This window comes from Taeniopygia guttata, chromosome 11, assembly GCF_048771995.1.
Source record: "Taeniopygia guttata chromosome 11, bTaeGut7.mat, whole genome shotgun sequence".
NCBI classification, from domain to species: Eukaryota; Metazoa; Chordata; class Aves; order Passeriformes; family Estrildidae; genus Taeniopygia; species Taeniopygia guttata.
In genome coordinates, this window is record NC_133036.1 from 20,540,999 (window position 1) to 20,561,984 (window position 20,986).

The following is a 20,986-nucleotide window of genomic DNA, read 5'->3' on the forward strand; positions in this document are numbered from 1 at the left end:
ACTAAATTAAAAATCTTATCAATGAGTAGGGCTCTTTCTGAGTACAGGTAATTAGTAACAATTGTGGAGAACTAACAGTTCGTTAAAACCATCTTTCTGTTGTAGCAAATACCGAAAATGTTCACACACACACTCTGCATTTCAACTTAACCTGAAGATTTTGCCAATAATAAACCAGTAGCTGTGGTATGGCTATCATAATGCAGGTGCAATTTTTTGCTTTTATTGCAGTTTCATCAAGATATGTGAAAATTGCTATGGAATTTTTTGGAGACAGTAGATGACAGTGATTTTAGTAGAATATTTCCCATGTTTTTGTAAATCATAGTGACACTTTTCCCTTTTTTCATTGAGTGACAACTCTGATGCAAATTCAGTACCTATGATAATGCACCTGCAATGTGCAACCTCAATTTCATTGTGGGAAGGGAAGCCCACAAGGATGAGTGCAGCCCATCCTTGCTGCACATCCCCACTCCTTGCAGGAGCAATGCAGCTGGGCTGGAAGCCTGTGGTGGAGCAGAATGAGCAGGGGATTTTTTGGCACTGTAATGTAGTTGAAACTTCTTTTCAGCCTGACATTTATGAAAGGTTAACAGATATAAGACCCGATGAAAGAACCAGCAGCATCAGGGACCCAGCTTAATAGCTTATCTGCTCTGCTGTTTATTTTCCAGGGAGATTTCCTTGAACAAGAAGCAAGAAATGTTGCAATACTTGTCACATTTTGGCCAAGGGTTTCAAAAGTTTAAGATTTCCTCAGCTTCTGAAAACAGCCTATTCTGAAAACATGGTAACTCCTCCAGTGAACATTACTGGGAAAACTACTTTCTAGTGTACTGCTTTGTTCAAAATCCTTTTGTAAATAAGCACGCAAATTAATTTTTTTCTCCACCTTTGCTTCTCAGTCCTTTTTAAGCCCATTTTGAAAGTAAATTAAAAAGAAAAATCCAGCTAAATGCCACTTATTCCTTGAGTTAAGTGAATGCAGGATCAATAATTTAGTATTCCTTGATGTTTCTAAACATAGCTGCTGGCTGAGACAGCCTAAACAATGGATCTTCAAAGTCTTGCTTACACTGCTCAAATTCCAGATATGATTTTGGAAGGTGTGGGGATGATTTAAAGGGCCAACTTGAAAGGCAGAATTCAAATTCTAGGTATATTAAATAAGATCTAGCTATACCACTGCTCCTAGTTTACCTAGGAATCTTACTGCTCGTGTGTTCCATGTTTGAGACAGAAAACCAGGGGCCTTTGGGGCTGTTTACAAAGCACTTATAGCAGAACAGAGATTTCTGAATCACCTTGAGATTGGCTAGCTTGGCCATTGGTCACAGTCTGGCTGACCTAGCGTGGAGGTGAGCTGAATTGAATTTGCTCTGGGTTTTCTGCAGCTTTCCTGGTTGTGTAGCACAGTTTCTCTTTCAGGTTTCCAAGGCCAGATTACAAATCCTGAGCAGCCCTTTCCCTTGTGTATCCTTTCAGTTTCTTCCTGGAGGAGTCTGCTTTTTGCCAAGAACACTGTCTAGGTGTAAAAGCTTTGCTGCTTTCCTTCCCAGCCCTTCCCAAGTGTTGACAGAGTGAGACACAAGTGCCTGAGTCCCATTCAGAGCCAAAAATGAGCATCCTCCTGATTATGTGGTCTGGAAAACATTCTCAGATTCTGCTTGCTGGCTTGGTCCCACAAAAGATGGTGAGGAGAGATTTTTCTCCTTTCCTGTGTGGTGCCTTCAGTACCTAATAAAAACAAAACCAAAAAAAAAAAATCCCTGAATAGCCTTGAAGTTGTTGGAGAGAAGAGTTTAGGATGCATTTATTTCCTTAAGATTTACTGTTGCTGTATTTACTGTGTCTGCAGAGACATGATGAAGTGTAGCTCTCATTTTTGGCTGCCTGTCTGCTGTTGCTTGTGCAGCAGCGTGGCCATGCCAGAAGCTGTGGATTCACTGCAGGATTGATTCACTGCAGGACTGGGTGATGTAGTGCTCAGTGCTGTGCTGCTCCCTCTGAGGATGTAGCTCTTGATGTGCTGTGGCAGGAACATCAATTTGGGACACAGAACACAGGGAATTATGACAAGTTGCAGGTCTAATTAGAAGACGTTTATCTGGTGTATCCAGTTTTGAAGGCTGTTTTGGCTGACAGGGATTTGTAGTTTTGGTATACTCTCTTTTTCCAAAACACGTGAAGTTGTTGGGATTTTATGTGGATGACTCGTGGAGGGAAAATCAGCTTCTGCCTATTAGGGAGAGCATTTAATTATACCAGAATCCCTCTACCTCTACGACTTATTTTCTTTTCCTCTAGCAAGAGCATGTATAGAAGCATATGTGACAGTTCCTGAAATTTAAAGCTGTTTGGTGTCCAGTGTGAGTTTCTTCGAGTTTCCATTCAGTGATCCATCCATATGCACTTTCCATGGCCTCAGAGCTGCTGGGAGAAATGCAGCTGCTGCAGGAGTATTTTGGGTGCCAGGTGGCCACCTCGCCCACGTGCCCTTTCCCTGCACCTGCACAGGAGAAAGAGAGCAGTTCACACAGCCAGGAATTAACCATGATGCCAGCAGGCTTCTGCTGCCTCCAAAATATCCCTGCCTGAGAGAAAAGAGCCATTCCTCCAAAATATCCCTGCCTGAGGAAAAGAGCCACTCCTGCACTGTCTTAAGCATTTTCATTTTCTTAGCTGGAGCACTGGCACTGTCAGTAAACAATTTGGTTAAAGTGATGGCAGAACATGTGGTTTGACTGCTGGTAATTAAATGGGATGGGAGGAAATACTGTAAAACTCAGCTCTGGCCAGGCTTTATCAGACAGTGCAATGAGAGGGGCTGAATCAAAATACATGCAGAGAAAAGTTAATAAAGATCATGAAACATCTTAGCATGGTCAAATCCAAGGGCTCTGCACCGTGAGCTGTCAGCTCAGTAACAGGGCTGTGAGCAGATGTCCCCAAATTTAAGGAAATTACAAAATTGCCACAGTTCCAGCTGTGTTTTAAGTGCTTGGGAAACAGTGCAATCCCAGGAAATCAGGTTCCATATGCTGACTGAAATGGAGGGTTATCATCACCTGGCATTTCGTGTGGATTAACCCTTCAGCCTTCCTGCCAGCGCCCCTTGGAGATTGCTGTGCTAATGTCCTCCAACGTCCCAACCATCCTCAGGAATATCCTGTGTGCATCACACTGCTGAGAGCTGCTGCTCTGAGATTCAATGTGACATTTTTAATGTATTCTGAGCTTATGTTCCTGAAAGAAGCTTTTCATTTTGGAAATAAAGGAGAACATTTTAAGGAAATGTTTCTTTGCAGAACAACTGCATGCTCCTGGCAAAATGGAAAGGGATTGCCACAGAAACAAGGCTGACATACCAAGTGCAAAGAGATTTTGAGTTTGTTCAGACTGAGACTTATTGGCATTAATCAGCATGTGCTTTTAAACACATAAAAATAAGTTTTCTGTGACTGTATTTGAATATGTGGATGTGAAATGTGTAGGTTTATTTTCTGACAAATACTGAGAAGGACATATGGAGCTCTGAGAAGCAGTTTCAAAGACAGGAAGCTGAAGTGGGAATGCACAGCATCACCTTGAGATTTGTTACCACCTGTAAGAAAACAGGTGTTCTTCACCTTTCAGGGGTACTTAGACTGAAAACCATTTTGCTTTACTATGGAAAATGCAAGAGAACTAATTTTGAAGGAGAAACATCCCTAAATAATTTCTGCTGTTTTATCTGTGTGGGAAGTTCTCCTTAGAGGGCTGATACTCACCTCTGTGTGTGAGGACAGCAAAGTCATGAGGGGGTTGAGCATTTCATGGGACCCTGGCTGTGCAGGACTCTGCTGATCCCTGGGAAGCTGATCTCCCTCTCTCTATATATTTATATCTCATGTACTCAGATTGCTGCTGCAGCCCTGGCTCAGCTGTGGCACACACAAGGAAGCCCTAAATGCCCCAGGTGGGGACTCAGAATAGCCCTGCCTCTCCCAAGACAGTTTTCCTTCCTCTGTGCCCTGTTGGGAACTGCACATTTTGGGACCTGAATTCCTTCAGATTTTCGACAAGCTGATCTGGTTTGCTTAGGATTTGTGAAGGGTGCAAAGGTTTGGGGTGAATTCCTGCCCTGACTGAAGGGTGCTGTTGATCCCCACTGGGTGTCAGCTCCTGCTGGCTGCTGCTGGCTGCACAGATGCTCTCACTCATCAGCAGAGCTTTTCTGAATTAACAGATGAAAGGCATTTGTGTAACTACCTCTGCTTTCTACAGCACTGCTTAATTCCTGACACTTCTCCTCTGAGCACAGCTTGAATGTCTTCTGAGTTTTGCTAGAGGCTTCTCCAAGAGCAGAACCTTCACTCTCATGGTCAGAAAGTGAAAGCTGCAGTGTAAGGCTCTCGTTCAATTTACAGGACTAGATGAGACAGGAGTAGAGCATAAATTACAGGCCAGAATGTTGAAATGAGGGACTGAAGGCAGACTGATTCTGTCGTGAGGTTTGTGACCCAGTGAAAATATCACAGAGGTTAAAGCCAAGCTGTCTAGGACTCTGAGTAGCTTACATTGGGAAATGAGATATTGTTGTATTATAAATATTTCCTACTGAAAGTTGTTAGAAGGAGACCAGATCCTTTGATTATGCCTGCATCTGTAATGCCTTGAATGCTTAAAGCTCAAATCTCTTTTAAAAGGTTATTTCATATTATATTAGCATGGAGTTGAATTATTAGAGACAAAACAGACTTGCGAAGTGGATCAGAGGTTTTAGGGGCGTGGGGGTTTAACTTGAGTTTAGAAAGCCAAACCTGAGGTTAGAGAAGATGAGGAGGAAGGCTGAGAACATTTAATGCATGTTTACCTGTGGTTTCACAATGTGAGTCGAGGTTTGCTGGGTTGGTTCCCTGTGCAATTTCTTGCTTCATTCAGCAATATCCACAAGCTGATCTTCCTCTAAAGAGGGAAGGAGGCTTTGCTCACCATGCAGAGGAACCTGCCCCTCAGCTACCCCCGGCTCAGCGTGTGTATCAAACTTGTCATCATTTGCATACTCTCCTAATTATCTCCTCATCACTGAGCTTTAGGATGGATTATGAGTGTGCTGGATTTTTTTTATGTCTGCATGCTTCAGGAGCTAAAATCGAGTTACTTTGTATGTCTTCTTTTATATATAAATATATATCCTGATATTTAAGAATATCCTAGCCAGGAAACAGTGAATCCCAAATGAATGCTAATTTTGTTCTATTTCAGCTCATTCTTGAGAAGTGTGAATGGGATGTTTGGTGTTTCTCATATTGTAAAATATTAAACTAAGAGGAGAAGTTTTAAAACCTACACATAGGATGCAAATGGATAATTTGCCAGTGAAAAAGTTATTGACCATAGTAGTGATCAGATGAGACTTCATGTTTCAGGCAATGTAGTGACTTCTGGGAAAATGAATTCCCAAACCCAAAGAATTCCTGTGGAATGTTGTGAAGTAAATATGGAAGTAAATGTGTGGCTTTTCCTGGTTTTGGGGATTGATTTCTATTTTTGTAAAGTGAATATTAATTCCTGCTTCTATTTCTCTATTTTTATAAAAATTGATAGGGAAGATATGAAGTCCTGAAGTAAGTTATTTTGTACCTGATCTGTGTGACTTTAGAGTCCAAGAAACTGGGATATCGACTCTTAGAAGAAGAAAACAAAAAAAGAGAAGTCCCAATTTCTCACTTATTACAATGTTGAATCAATATGTTTGGCCTGTGAAATGTTTTCCAGGATAAAGCAAAATGCTTCTGAAGCAGAATTTTCTTCAGTACATCATAATCTACAGCTCATCCAAGCATATGGGATCAATAGTGCTGTGTCTTGTTAGGTAGCCATGAAACTGGAGGAATATATTAAAGGAGGATAGCAGAAAATGAGCCTTTTAGGGAACTATTTGGTTTGGGATTTTTAAAAGCAAAGTTAATTATTGCAAAGCCATAGAACCCAGTTATCAATTGAAATATCAATATTCCTGTGAACAGAAACTCTGCATTCATTGGACCTTTCTTGCACGGTTTCTGTGAGTGTTGGTGTGTGTTTTTATATATAACTGTGTGTGTAAATGTGCATCACGCAGACTACTCTGTATGACAACTGTTATCTTTCTTTTCTGATATGGCAATACTGAAAACTTCTCCTGGCCTTGCAATACAGTAAAAATCTCTGTAGCTTTAAAGCAGACTTAAATATAGATAAAACTTGTCTATTGATTCAGCTTTGGAGGTTTCCATGTTCCCTGTTCATGTTTGGCCATCCCTGGGGAACAGAACTCTGTGGGCACCCTGTCAGTACCCCACTGTGTTAAAGACAGCCTGGAAGTCTATTTCATTGAACTGAAAATAAATAAGAGAGCTGAATTTTGGAATGAAACCATGGCTGGCTGGTGCAAGAGATGCTGCTCTCCAATATTGGCCTGTCCAGCCAGACTTCCAGAGGGGTGGAATTGTTTATAACATGAGAATGAGAGGGGGAAGGATCAAGATTCCCACCTTAACATTTCTGAGCACCTTTATTTGTGCCAGTCTCCATTTCTAGAGACAATTCTACCCCTCCTGTTGTGTCCAAGTTCAAGAGCCAAGGTTTTTCTGGCAGAGGAAAGGAGCAAAAGTCTAGTTCTGCAAATGTGTGTTGAGATTTACAAATCTAATTATTATATCAAACTTTGGTGATGATTGTTAAATATGTAACTGTAAGCATGTAAGGAGCACACCCACACATCTTCTTAATTTTGCACATTTATAATGATCTTTAAGTGGAAATAAAACTATTCATAAAAGTGAGGGCAGAAACACAAAGTGAAATGAAAGCAATCATTGTGGACCAGTTTTTAATTTTTAAATATATATATATATAATTGCTTTAAAATATTTTTATTGCACTGCCTTTTGTGTGCCAGCATCGAATTCTGGGTGCAATTGCTTGTGACCTCACAAAATGGTTGCAAACTTGGTGAGTTAGTTGATAGTAATCACACATTTCAGGTTTTCTTGGGAGTTTTTTAGATGTGATGCATTGATCTGTTCATCATGGGAAGGTTTGGAGGATGTAACTCTTTGTTCTGATACTCTCAGCTGCAGAGGAAAGTGGATCTATGTCAGTAATTCAGGTGAATAAATGCAAAAGTCACCTGAAATGGATGTTGGTGTTGGACAATTTTGAGACTGACAGATGTCCCAGTTATTGTGACAGTGGATGCTGCTGATCTTCAGATCTTGGCAAAGAAAGTGTTCACACCAGGCAAGGCATAGCCCAGGGGCACAAACTGGGCAGGCTTGGATACTCAAGACAAGTCTGGGTTTTTTTTTTGGGGGGGGGGGTCCTGTTTTTTTCAATTTTTTTAAAGTTGGGATAGAAAATAAACTGCCTGCACATCCCTTGTTTCCTAAAGCTCGTGATTCTCAGTTGTAAATCTGCTTTACAAGAGCATCCTAAAACCACCTGATTGCTTCCATGAAATCAGCCTTTACCTCTTTAGCTGTTCTCCATTCAGCTGAATTCCAAGTTAGCTGGATTTACCCTGAATTATTCCAGTGCAATGTCCCAGAAGGACTGCTCTGCTTCTTTCCCTGGGGGAGATCCCATAGCTCAGAGAGCTGGGAGGCAGCTCAGGTGAGGGACCCTTGGAATGTGTCCAGAAATGGGTTTGGTTTCTCTCTTGATTTCTTCTGTCCGTTGGGTTCACAGTGATGCTTGGCTGCAGCTCTGCAGGCCCTGAAATAAATGAGAATTGTAGGTTTGAGACAGAAAGCAGATTTCAGTCCTTTCTCTCTGTTCTGAGGTTGTTAGCAGTTTAATTTAATGGTTGTTTTATATTTCCATGATTAAAAATACATTGGTAAAGCTAATCTGGCCTGAGCTTGTTGCGTTCTCCATGCCCTTGCCATCTCCTGAGTGGTGGTGGTGGTGCTGTCCTTGGCAAATCCATGAGTGAAAGCTGGTTTGGGAGAGAACAGGCTATAAATAACTTGAAGCTATCCAGTTAGAACAAGGAGTTATTTAAAAGTTCATTTCATTTCTTACGGTTCAATCTGACGAAGAATAAATTTGGGATAGTTTATAACAGTCCTGTGTGTGTATGCATGGAGATGTGTGTGTGTCTATTTCCATTTATATGTAAATGCAGACTTGCAGCTCATGAACTACACATTTTTTTCAGAGGATCAGAATATTTTAAAATCTTGATGACCATTAATGTATTTTGTAATTTAAGAATTCATTTGCAAAATGGGGTAAAGAACACAGACATGGATGATTTGAGCTGTTGAGACCAGGAGTGAGCAGCAGGGAGAGAGCTCGTCCATGTAACCTGTGTGGGGCTGTAAACAAATTAGCCTGGGGACTGTTGCTTTCAAAGCAAGTATTAAGTTGTCAGAAGTTGAGGTACATATTAAATAGCTTCATTATTAGAATTTGGTTACTACTTATGATTTATAAATCCATCTGTTACGATAATTTCAAGAAACAGCAGCACATCATTAATAAAAGTTTTCAGTTCAGCAGAGCAGCATGCAAAGCAAACATTATCATCTTAGGCCCGATTTGAAACAGGAAATAAGTTTGAGTTGTAATGGAATTATTTTTTTAATGGAACATTTTATTTTCATAGTTTTGTAATGCTCCTTTCATTTCCTAGCCTGGGGCTTATACAGCTGCTTTATCCTCTAAAAGTCGGAATAAAGGGAGCTTGCTCGGGCACATGGGAAAGTCAGACCTAGCTGAGGACTCAGGCTTGACAATTTCTGTCTGAGGAAGAAGAGCAAAGGTTGTGGGATCATGTGTGTTGGCTGGTGGGTCACGGAGTCCCTGGTCAGCAGTTCAAAGAGCAGCAGTGCTGCGGCCGTGGGGAGCTGCCTGGCAGCCTCTGTGAGCAGTCACGGGGCTCTCTGGGCCCCAGCACAGAAACCCCCTGGCATGTGCAAAGAAGGAAAAAAAGGAGAGGGAAAAGGAGAGAAAATTAAAAAAAGAAAAAGGGAACAAATAAGGAGGAAAAAAATGGACTATAAAGGAAAAAGAGCAACAGTAATCTGCAGATGAAGCACTCGATGCTGTACCTTACAGAGCATTGTCTCTTGCTCTGCTTTTTCAGGGAGTTGAAAGGACAGCCTACACAAATTATTTCCACCTAACTGTGATTTCCTGGCTGGCTCCAAGTGATGCACCTCGGTCAGTGAGACGGATCTGGCTGTGTCACACATGAGGGCAATAAAACCTCCCCAGGCTTGGGTTACATGCATTTTATCAGCAGGTGCTGCTGTGGTTTTCATCCCAAAGGCCTGTGCTTTTGGCTCAGGAGAAGTGATTACAAACACAACATTTCTGGCTGCAGCAGTGCCTGGGCTGGGTGTGTTGGGTCGCTGGGGCTGTGATGCACCAGGGCTGAGCCTCCCAGCAGGGAGGGCACTGAGCAGGCTCCTGTGTCCCAGGAATAGCAGGCTGCTGATGGAGTTGAATTTTTGGAATTATGGCCCTGACTCCCCCCTGGGGCCCATGGGTACCCCTCCCGAGCTGGGTGCTGTAGGGTGGCTGGGATTCCTGGCTGTCTGTCCTGACCTTCCCTGGCACAGATGCCCAGGGGTCCTGCAGAGCCTGGATTTATTATGTGTGAGCATTGGTGCAGATGACAAGCTGAGTGATGGAGCTGTTTAGTTTCAGGGTCCTTGAATCAACAATCTGGGTTGTAGCACAGCCTGAAAAAAGCTGTAGGTACACTAGACTGATTTCACACTGAGGAATTTTTTTCTTTTTCCCAGATCCACAAAACTGGTACCTCTAATTTAAGAGCCCAGGAGATAAAGTCATTCTGGAAAACAAATAGACCTTAGGCTTATCTGTGTCTCTGGAAGAACGTTGCTAAAACGGAGAGAAAACAAATATTACTAGTAGGATTAGCTTCCTTTTGAAAACCACCAATATCCTTTAGAGATCTTGTGACCATATTAGTAGCTGTCCTAAGATATAATTTCAATTAATGTTCTTTTCCTTTTCTCACCCTCTCATTTCTGTGGCCATCAGAATTGCTCAGGTCACTGAGGGCTGTGACAGTGACTGGTCAATAGAGAGCCCTGATCACCTGGGATACCAAACCCAGCACAGAGATCTGTGTGAGTCTTCACTTATCTGGTGCTGGGAATGTGATTTATGCCATAAAGAAAACATTTATAAAGAGTGCAGTAGAAAAGGAAATTAATACTATAAAGCTGTCATAAGGTATTTTAGTCAGAAATGGAACCAAGGCAAAGCTGAACTCTTTGGCATGGCAAAATGAAGTTCCTAGGGAAGTTATGAAATCTTGTGCCTAACCTTCCACTGCTCAAGGACATAAAAGAAAAATCCAGAAGTTTCCTTGCTCTTTTCTGTAAAAACTCAGTTGATTTTGAGGCTACAGACTCATATAGAGAAAATAATTAGGAGTATTTTTCCTTTGTGATTCTATGAGTGTCTAGTAATTAGTGCTACAGAAAAATACTGATTTGATGCACTTGTCCTCTTGGATAGTTTCATTTGTCCTCAGATGCCCTTTGTCCCTATCCATCTACAAGGAGAACAGTCACTCTTCACTGCTGAAGCAGTCTGGCTTGCCTAGACTTAGTCCTATCCTGGCTTTTAGGGTTACACACCTCTAATAAAGATAGATTAATCTGTAGCCTTTGCTGGAGAGTCTCCCCAACCAGCTAATCCAGTGTGTTCTGTCTGCCTCAACTCCTCTCTGGATGCATTGGGAAAGGGGTTGGTAATCCCCTAAGGGTTTTAAATTTCAGGACAATGTACCTGGGAGTGCCCTGAGAGTCAGCTGTGTTCTGTGCTGTGTGAAAGCCCTGGTTATAAAGATGTACTCAAAACGCTGCCTGTCTATACATTATTGCAATTATTGTTTCTGCTCCAATTGTTTAAAGTTTTTAAAAAATCACACCATTTCCCAGTGTAGTATTGGTGTATATTTCAGCAGCAAAACCCAACCAAGCCCCTTGGTCTTTTAACAGAGGTGGGTCCTTTGCAAGGAGCTGTGACTGAGTTTGTGCCTCTCCCAAATCAGCCGAAGGCTTTATGCAAATATTTGTGAGTTGATGCTGAAGGAAAAGAACCACACATATTTTTTACTGAATGAGCAACATGTGCTTAAAAATATTCCAATTTTTTTCCAATATCCCCATCAAGATTAAATCCTTAATCTAATAGCTCTGCTGTAATTTTTTCTCACAGCAAATAAGAATTGGAGAAACTGGATCACTTCTGTTTTGCCATCCCAGAGTAAAGTACCAAGAGACAGAAAAAATAGATTTCCCCCCACTCTCCCCCTCTCATACCTTGGGTGCTGCCATCTGGAGCCTGTGCTATTTGGTAATATTAAATAAATGCAAAACTAATTAATTCCTTTCTGTCAGGTTTTTCTCATTAGGGTAATAATAACCTTTCAGAGTTTGTCATTCACTAGTCAGCAATGTGCCATATGCTTGATGTCACATGATAAAAAGTATTCTCCATTTGCCATGCTCTGGAGTGCCTTAGTGCTGCTCAGGATAATAATGTGTTTCTCAGGGATGTTCACTGACATATGCCACAGATTCATTGATTGTTTGCTAATACACTCTCAATCCCATCATTGCACACTTTTGCCAGCAATATTACTCTCATAAAAATATTTGTTCTCTGTGACTTCCATTTCCATTTGATATTAATGGCTAATTCCTACCAGTGTCTTTTGGGGCAAGATGTGTTAGGCCTGCTGAAACTTGGAAATGTCAGTGTGGCTTTCACAGCTTTGTCCAGCCCTGTGGTTATGTCCAAAGAGATTGTTAAGAACTATCTTTTCTCAAAATCATAATTTTCTCTCGGTCAAAATTTATTAATAAGGATACACATAGGCAAAGTTAAATTGTAATTTCTCAACTTCTGTGTCAGCATTGGTTTAAATAAACTGTGTGGTCATTTGTGCAACAGGTTAATAGCTCAGTGTCTGCAGGGGGGACAGGGCTGCAGGAAATACAGAGGAAGCTTCATCTCCAACTAAAGTATTTAGGAATCCTCCTTCATTTGTATTGCATTGAAAAATAAAGCTGTGAAAATCTGAAAACTAAATCAAAAGCTGTGCTGGTTTGGTAGGAAGGGAGCTGGTTCAGCTGGTGCAATAACAGCACAGAACACAGAATAACAACACAGAATAACAGTACAGAACATAGAGAAAAAAAATAGTGTGGGATCATAGAATCCCAGGCTGGTTTGGGTTTGGAAGGACCTTAAAGCCCCTCCAGTGCCACCCCTGCCATGGCAGGGGACACCTTTCACTGTCCCAGGCTGCTCCAGCCCCAGTGTCCAGCCTGGCCTGGGACACTGCCAGGGATCCAGGGGCAGCCACAGCTGCTCTGGGCACCTGTGCCAGGGCTGCCCACCCTGCCAGGGAGCAATTACTTTGCCACATTTCGTATTTCTGTCAGTGTGAAGCCATTCCCCCTTGTCCTGTCACTCCAGGCCATGTAAAATGTCCCTTTCCACCTTTCCTGAAGGTCCAATTTGGGAACACTGCTAAAGTCAAGGTGGAGCCTTCTCTTCATTTAATGTACTAAGAAAATTCCCATTAAATATTTTGCTCATGGTTTTTTTCTTTCTTTTTTTTTTTAATTAGGATATGTGAAATTTGTCATATGTGAATGAGTTTTATATTTAATCTTTCCATCTTTATTCTCTAATGAGTTCAGCTCTTTTCTGTTGTCCATTCCACAAAAGCCAGTTCAGGCTTAGCAACTCACTCCTGTGGCTCACCCATTCTGTGGTTTTATTTCTAATGGTGCAGTTGTGATTATCCTGTTCCAGTTGCTGCCCCGTGGGTTGAGGTCTCCTGCGCTTGGGTCATCCTTTGGATTGATGTGGAGTAAGTTGAGAGCAGGAGCTGCTGCCTTGGTGCTGCTGCCTTTGGTGGCACTTTCCCGAGTGACCCGGGATCAATGCCCTGTAACCTCCTGAGAGGAGCTCACAATGCCATATTCATAACCCTGGCCCACAGAATTAAAACTGGCAGTGGCAGGCTGGCCTTGGAAGTCTTAAAAGGCAGAGCTTGCTTGCTGTGAAGGAGATGCAGTAATGGACTGGCGGGAGAATATCCATATCAAAGCACCACCTTGTTAGCAGGGTGTCTCTTTTTTGCTGTTATACTTTAAGAAATAATGAAAGAAAATTCTGCCTGCCTGTTTCTTCCATGCTGCAGCCATCTCCACAGTGATACTGAGGTTTCACTGCACTGCAATGTGCACTTATTCCCAAATTAAGAAATGGGACTCTTAGCACTGTGTTTATCAGGACCAGATTAAGACTTTATGACCCTGCTTTTTTTTTGTTTGTTTGTTTGTTTGTTTGTTTAATGTTGGTTGTGTAAAGAACAAAACATGCAAAAGGCATATTCATGAAGATCACTGTAAGGAAGTTCAGAACAATCAGTGTTGTAGCTGCTAAAAACAGTCCGTCATGCATTTTAGTCCCACTTTTAACATTTCTGATCAGAAATCCCCACAATGTAGCAAAGTGTCTCAGAAATGGGGTCAAACAAGAGGTTAATTCATCATAGTCAAAATTATTAACAGAAAAATGTTTGTTTGATGCAAGAATCATCCTCAAATCCATCTGGTTTCCACTCCTAGTGTAGGGAATAAAGAGTGATCTTGCCAGCTCTCAGCCTTTCAGTCTCTGCCCTGCCAAGTCTGAGAGAAGAGTCTGTTTTAAGTCTTCCCCCATTGAAGTTACTCTGCAGTGCAGCAAAACTGTACTAACATGGAATATTGCTGTTGCACTTCTCTCCTTCCCCCTCCCACTCTCTTTTCCAGGATTTTTGCAGTCTTTGGCTCTGCAGAAGGAGCTGAAGCCCCTTTGGACTGTGGCACTTCACGTGTTGCTGCTGAGAAACAAATGCTGCAGCTCAAGGGAGCTGCTGGAGGAAAAGCTCCCTCTGAAGCCTTACCTGAACCACAGGTATTTTGTCAAAGGTTTCCCAGTGTTCATGTGCCCTGTTCTTGGGATACATCCCTGCTGTACAGGACATGCTGCATGTGCCTGAAGCAGCTGCTCTGGCATAGTAATCCACTCAAAAAAGAGGGAAAATTATGTTATTTGTCAAGGAAAAGGTGAGAAGACCTGTTGGGTGTTTCAGGGGGAGACTGGGAGGCAAGGCTGTAGTTTTTTCAGAATAAAAGTGGAAGGACAGGGTTGCTCTGCACTCATCTGACTCTGCTCTACCTGAGCTACCTCAGGCCTTGGAAGCTGTTTTGACACAGCAGCTTTGTCCAGGATTAGCTCCTGAGGCTCTCAGAGGGAATTCCTGGCTGTCAAACAATGCCATGCCTGCTCAGCCAAGTGCTTGGTGTCACTAGTGAGGATCATGGGGCCAAGTAGGAAACTCCTGATGGATTTTCTTTACTCACATTGTCATCCCACAACAATGGAATGGTTGGGTCAGGAGGGACCTTAAAGCTCATCCCATCCCACCCCTGACATGGGCAGGGACCCCTTCCACTGTCCCAGGCTGCTCCAAACCCCATCCAGCCTGGCCTGGGACACTGCCAGGGATCCAGGGGCAGCCACAGCTGCTCTGGGCACCTGTGCCAGGGCCTGCCTACCCTGCCAGGGAACAATTCCTAATTCCCAATATCCCATCCATCCCTGCCCTCTGGCAGTGGCAGCCATTCCCTGTGTCCTGTCCCTCCAGCCCTTGTCAATTGTCTCTCTCCATCTTTCCTGCAGCTCCTTCAGGCCCTGCAAGGCCACACTGAGCTCACCCCAAAGCTTCTTCTCTCTGTGCTGAATAATATGATTAGGTCTCCAGTGGTCAATTTTTATGCATCTCTCAGGTGAGAGGCAATGGTGGAAGATTTATGGCAAGAAAAAACACTGTAATTGTTTACACAGGAAGAGCTGTGTACTCTGTTGCCAGTTTAAGGGAAATATGGAATGAAAATCGGTTCTGAAGGGCACAGTGATGAAAACAAATTTTCAACAGCATCTCCATCTCTGACTAGGAGAGGGGATGTGTGATGTGCAGCACCTCTGTGAAATCTTCTCCAAAGTACTGAGCTCTTTCAGGTAGTTCAGTGTTCTGCTGATTGATCCAGGAAGATCCTGTAAAACAGTTAGTGTCACGGGCCAAGAAGGTGGAAAAGAAACTGCGGTGCAGACTATGACAGATTAAGCCAAACCAGAATAAAGTGGGTCTGAATTTGTAACTGACTGTTACAGTTCAGGAAAGTGATCTCTGAGCTTCAGCAGTTTCCTTAAAGCCTCAGTTCCATGGATGTCAGGCAGCCTGAGAAAGGGGACTGTAAAGGGCACAGGGCATTCCTTCTCTAGCACGAAGGGCTTTGATGTGCCCCCCTTCTGGGTGCTCTGTGCAGGGCTGATCTCCACAGCTCAGAAAGGACAGAGCAGAGTTAGAGAGGGAGCAGAGAAGGGCAAATAAAACTGGAAAGGATGGGAAGCTCACACTACAGAAAATGAGACTTCTTGGGTTTTTGGAAAGAAGGCTGAGGGGGACAGTACAACTGAACTTTGGGAAGTCACAGGGGCAGAAGTTGAGGTGAAGAGCAGCTCCCACAGTCAGAGATTTGGGAGTTCTGGATGAAACGAGAGGAGGGAGAGTGACATAACATCAGTTTCAAAAGGAGATAATGCAAATTCATGGACAAGATTCAAGGTAGATCCTACCAGGAACAAGCAGGAATGTTTCCCAGATGCCTTCACCCAGGGTTTGTGGCATGGCCACTGGCAATGGCCAAGTTTCTGTGCCTCCCAGACATCCTCTCCAGTGTCAGTGCTGGTCTCAGGTGGCTGTGCTCCATCAGCCATTGGGGCACAGCAGAGTGGGGCATTCCTTATTAGCAATGCAAAGCTGTATAATTACTGAAATGCATGCAAATAGATTAATTAGGAAAGGAATTAAAAATGCAATGTTCAGCTGAGTTCACTGTAGGTTCCAGCTGGTAATTTGTGGAGGGAAAAGGCCACGGAGCTGGGGATGGAAATGTCGCTGTGTCTGTGCAGGGAATGCTGAAGGACGAGGACTGGAAAAGCAGCCACCCCTCTCAGTTCTGGATGGAAAAGGTGATGGGAGGGCAAAAAAGCTGAACTGAATCCTGTGGCTGTTGTCAGTGGGGTATGGTGTGAGCCATGTGTTAGATCTGTTTGAAAAGCAGTGAACTCAGTATAACTTTAACTTCTGTATCTATCATGAAGTTCAGTGGTGATGGCATTCAGTAGGGAAATGAATGCAGGGACAAGGGTTTTAATCTCCAGCTTTATATAATTTTCAACATGCTTGTTCATGGCCATAGGACTACCATCTGGAAAACATTTGGGAATTTTGCAGAAAAACATTGTGACACAGCCTAGTCACTTTTGTATATGAAAGTGTAGCACTATTTGATAGGATTTTCTGGAAATACAACCTTTTTTTTTAAATGTAAAAAGTGCCTTTCTATTGTTCCATTATTTATGGAGAGGTAAATAAAGCAATTCCATAGAAACAAATCCAGATGAACCATAATGGATAGCAACACCATAGTCTCTTTGACTTTCCTCTGTGCACAGATAACAAAGCCCAGAATAGAATTCCATAGGAGGAGAAAAGTCTTGAACCTTAAATGCTAAAAATGAAGCTGGCAAAACCTGGCTGGTAGTTTCTGGGTCAAGCTTAATCTTGTCTTTTGCTTTTGTTGCTCTTGGTTTGCAGGTTACAATTAGTTGATGGCATTTTGAGGTGTAAATGAATCAAGTTTTTCCCTGGGGATTATTCAAATTTCCTTGAAAGTATCTCTGGGTTAAAACTCCTTTGGGTTGCAGCTGGGAGAGTTTGGCTTTACTATGACTAAAGGAGATGCTGGGAGGATCCAGTTCTTAAAGGGAGGATCCTTAATGCCACTTCTGCTGCTGCAGCACCGTTCTCATCAGCAATTCTCTGTTATCTCTTACAGAGTTGGATACAGTGGGAGCCTCAGGAACAGGGGCTGATTAAAGGCCCGTTTTGGCCCTGGCTGCTCCAGCAGGATTTTACTTGTTATTATCAAGGAGTGTCGATGAACCAGCACTAACAATGGTCTCTGCCAGCCAGGGGATTTCCCTGCTGTGTCATCAAACCCCTCTGTGAGAGGGCGTTTGAAGTGGCACAGGGAGCCTGGCTCTGGTTTTGCTGTGGCTCTGATTGTTGGGAGCAGCAGTGGAACTGCTCTCACAGATAATAACTGGTGTGAGAATCTGCAAAAAACTTCCTGGGCTCTGCAGTGTTGGCTCTTTTTTCCTCCCCTTCCTGTTGAGGATGAAGGCTCAGCACAAAGGAGTGGATTTGCAGTTGGTTCAGATCACTGTAGTCCCACTGAAGCCAGCCAAGCTGAGCTGATTTACACAGAGTGTGTCCAGAGGCACTCCCCGCTGATGGCATTTTAAAGCAGTGGCATTTAAAATGAATCAGTGCCACTGTGGTAGCATTGCTCTCCATCACCTCAGGAGCACAACAGCTTCTCCAGGAAGCCAGGTTCTGATAAGCCCTTCCCACTGAATTGTGTGTTATCTGGTGAACAGGTTTTTTCTAATAAAAAGTTAGTTTCCAATCAAGTACTTATACCAGGAGCCATAGATAATAATTAAAAAAGAAATTGTTTGACCTTTTGTGATAAACACTGTAAACTTTTGCAGCAAAATATTGATTTTAGTGTATTTGAAGAAAAAGAGTTGCAGGAGTCACCTTTAGTGTGAGTGAAAGTCAGAAGCTCAGGTGGAAACATCTGTAGTCAAAACCTGTGTCCTGCAAGGGTTCCTGCTTAATGAAGTTTGAAGAAATAGTTCTAAATATGGATTGGAAACAAAGTATCACCTGAGTACAATTTAATTAGTATGCTTTTTAAGAGATTCCAGAGTGCTGGGGCTGTGGGTTCTCAGCTGTGAGCATTCCCTGATGGCAGTGTGGAACAAAGCAGAGGGACCTCGGGCAGGAGCCCCGAGGGTGCTGCTCACAGAAGAGCTCTGGGAAGAGGTGCTGGAGGAGAAGAGGAACCCTGTCACGTAAACATTCAGATTTTTGCTGCAGCTTCAAGGGAAACCCACCAATACCACAAACACTCCAGCTTGCTCCATCCTGAATGTTATTAATAAAAAACAGATTTTATATGAATAGGAATGGAGCTCTCTGCAGTACAAGACCAAAACTTCACCAAGACATTACCTGGCTGTCAGCTGAGTCTCCATGAAATTTCCTAAAAAATAAAGATTCAAGCTTGTGACTGACAATCATTACTCATTTGCCTTCCTCCAATCCCCTCTCCTTTTCTTTTTTCTTTAATTCAGAGTAAAAAATCTGCCAACTACATGTCAGTAAGCTTTTCCTGCCTTTTAACTTACACGTTATCTCTATATGTGCTGGTTTTGCATGGGTTCTTCTGTGTGTAATCTCTTATATCATCAGCAGATAAGACAAAGAAAAATTAAATTAGAATGGAACAGTAACAATTCTTCTAAAGATCAAAGTGTAATGATAACTACAAATTTTAACATGAAAAATTATGCAGTGTTGCCTGAACAGCATGGACTCTACATAGCTTTCCTGTGATCCAATTGATTATTTTGAATTATTTCCAGTGTAAAAGTGAGTGGAAAAATACTAGAGCGTAAGGATTAATCCAGAATTCAACTTACATGTATGTTAGTGCATTGATTTATCAAGACAACAGTTAACACATGATAGAAAATATTTCAATTTACTGCTGTTTTCATTGCCTAAAATTCAGTAATGGCCTGCTGTGACTGATACTTGGAGACAGAACGGTTGTGCAGTAATGGTTTAGGGAGAAAATGGGTTCTCCACAATAAAACAAGCTATCTTTGGATGGAGTTGGTTCTCCTGGCACGTGGCTGAGGCAAAATCACTCCTGTATCAGTTTGAAATTCAGAGTTTGAAACCAGTGCTGCAGGATAATGATGTGGTGTGGGTACCATGTTCAGGCAGTGTTTCTCTCTGAGAGACCTCCAACATGAAAGCAAAGGTATCTCTGATATATCTGAGTTTCCAAGAGCTTCTGTCATTGTTACACACTTCCAAACTCTGGTTATGATAAGCCAAGTGCTTGGCCTTGATTCCTTGCTTCCAGAGAGAGCCATTCAAGTTCAGGTGGTGTAGTAGAGATGCAGCAGCTTTGTTGCACCATTCCAAGGTGTCTGGGAACGTTATTAAAACTGATAAAGTCCTTGGTTTGCCTTTTAGGGGAAATTGGGCCTAACCCAGGTGTGGTCAGTCGTGGGCCAGCCCTGACATCCCCCCTGGCCAAGCACCACAGGACAGCCGGGGGCTGAGCCACAAGCCTGCCCTGTGTCCAGAGCACACCTCAGTGATCATGGGAAGATTCTTCTTGAAGGATATAAGGAGAGTCCTCCCGATCTTTTTGGTGCATGGGATGAAAAGACCACTTTTCCTTTGGGCTGCAGTATAATTGTGTGTCCTGCCAAATGCATTTACAGCAGTGCTAACATGTAGGGCTTGCAGAGGGACCAGGATTGCTGTAGGAAAGGACAAAGGGGGCTCTGAGGCACTGCACTTCTCCAGCCCTAAACAGGCTCCTTTTCAGGGGGCTTGTTTAAGAATACTTCCTAGAAATGCTGTGGGAAAGTATTTGTACTCTGTGTTGCTTAGTGATTAAGCTTTTCCATTAAATATGGGGAAATCAAAATAAAGCTTGATTTTGATACTGGAAAATGAGGATCCTGGTGGAGATAGTTTTTTTTTTCTTTTATATATATATATATTTTGCATACAATAGCAGCCATGCCTTTGTTCCATGCAATGCATTTGCATTTACTCTGTGATTTACCCAGGAGTGAGGGAGCTGGACAATTTCCCACATTATTCCAGGATTTGTTGGTGCCTTATGCACAGCATCCTATGGACACTGAATGAGCACCAGAGATTTGCCTGCAGTTTAGCCCAAGTGCATAATCAGATACCTCCCTCTGTACAACAACTACAGGGCACACCCTCATTTGTTCTGTAGTTCTGGGAGGTGGAGGAGTTTGTACAGTAGGTTGGATGCTTTTCAATGAAATATTCTCTCAGACGCACACACTCTGAGACAGTTACCGTGCAAACTGATTTTTATCTGAATGCCAAGACAATCATCTGGCCCCTTCCCTGCCTGTGTGAAAGCATTCTCTTTTATAAAACTTAAGATGAAATTAATATCAGAATAACCTTTAGGGGGACTGATAACAAGGTCTCTTTTTTGAAAGATGATGTCACAGAAAAATCTGTAAGGAAGCATTTATTTGAGTGAGTAGATTTACAGCTGTCACTGTCTGAGTCCTGTCTGTTCCAGAGTGTTGCCCTCTCTAACAAAGGGATTACAAGGAGACTGGAGAGGGACTTTTCCCAAGGACATGTAGTGATAGCCAAGGGGGAATGGCTCCCAGTGCCAGAGGGCAGGGCTGGATGGGATATTGGGAATTAGGAATTGTTCCCTGGCAGGGTGGGCAGCCCTGGCACAGGTGCCCAGAGCAGCTGTGGCTGCCGCCCCTGGATCCCTGCTACCACACCTGGCAGTGTCCATGGCCAGGTTGAAGCTTGGAGCAACCTGGGACAATGGAACTGGATGAGCTTTTAAGGTCCCTTCCAACCCAAACCATTCCATGATTCTCTGGTATCTCTGTGCTGCAGGAGTGTGCAAATAGGCAATGGACTCAGATGAGTAAAAGGGATTTCTTTGCCTCTGCCATGGTCTGGGAGCTCATAAATGCAACCTCTGCAAGAAGTGCCTGCAGCAGTGTTGCAGCTCAGACCAAATCCAATTTTGGAGGAATCCTCTGGGAGTCCTCACTGAGACGCTCTGGCTGGCAAAGCAGAGTGGTCTGTGTGTCAGTGTTGGGTACTTGGCACCAACTGATTTATTTACTTGAGACTGATTTATTTGCTCCTTTTGAGTCATCCTGCATTCTCCTGTAG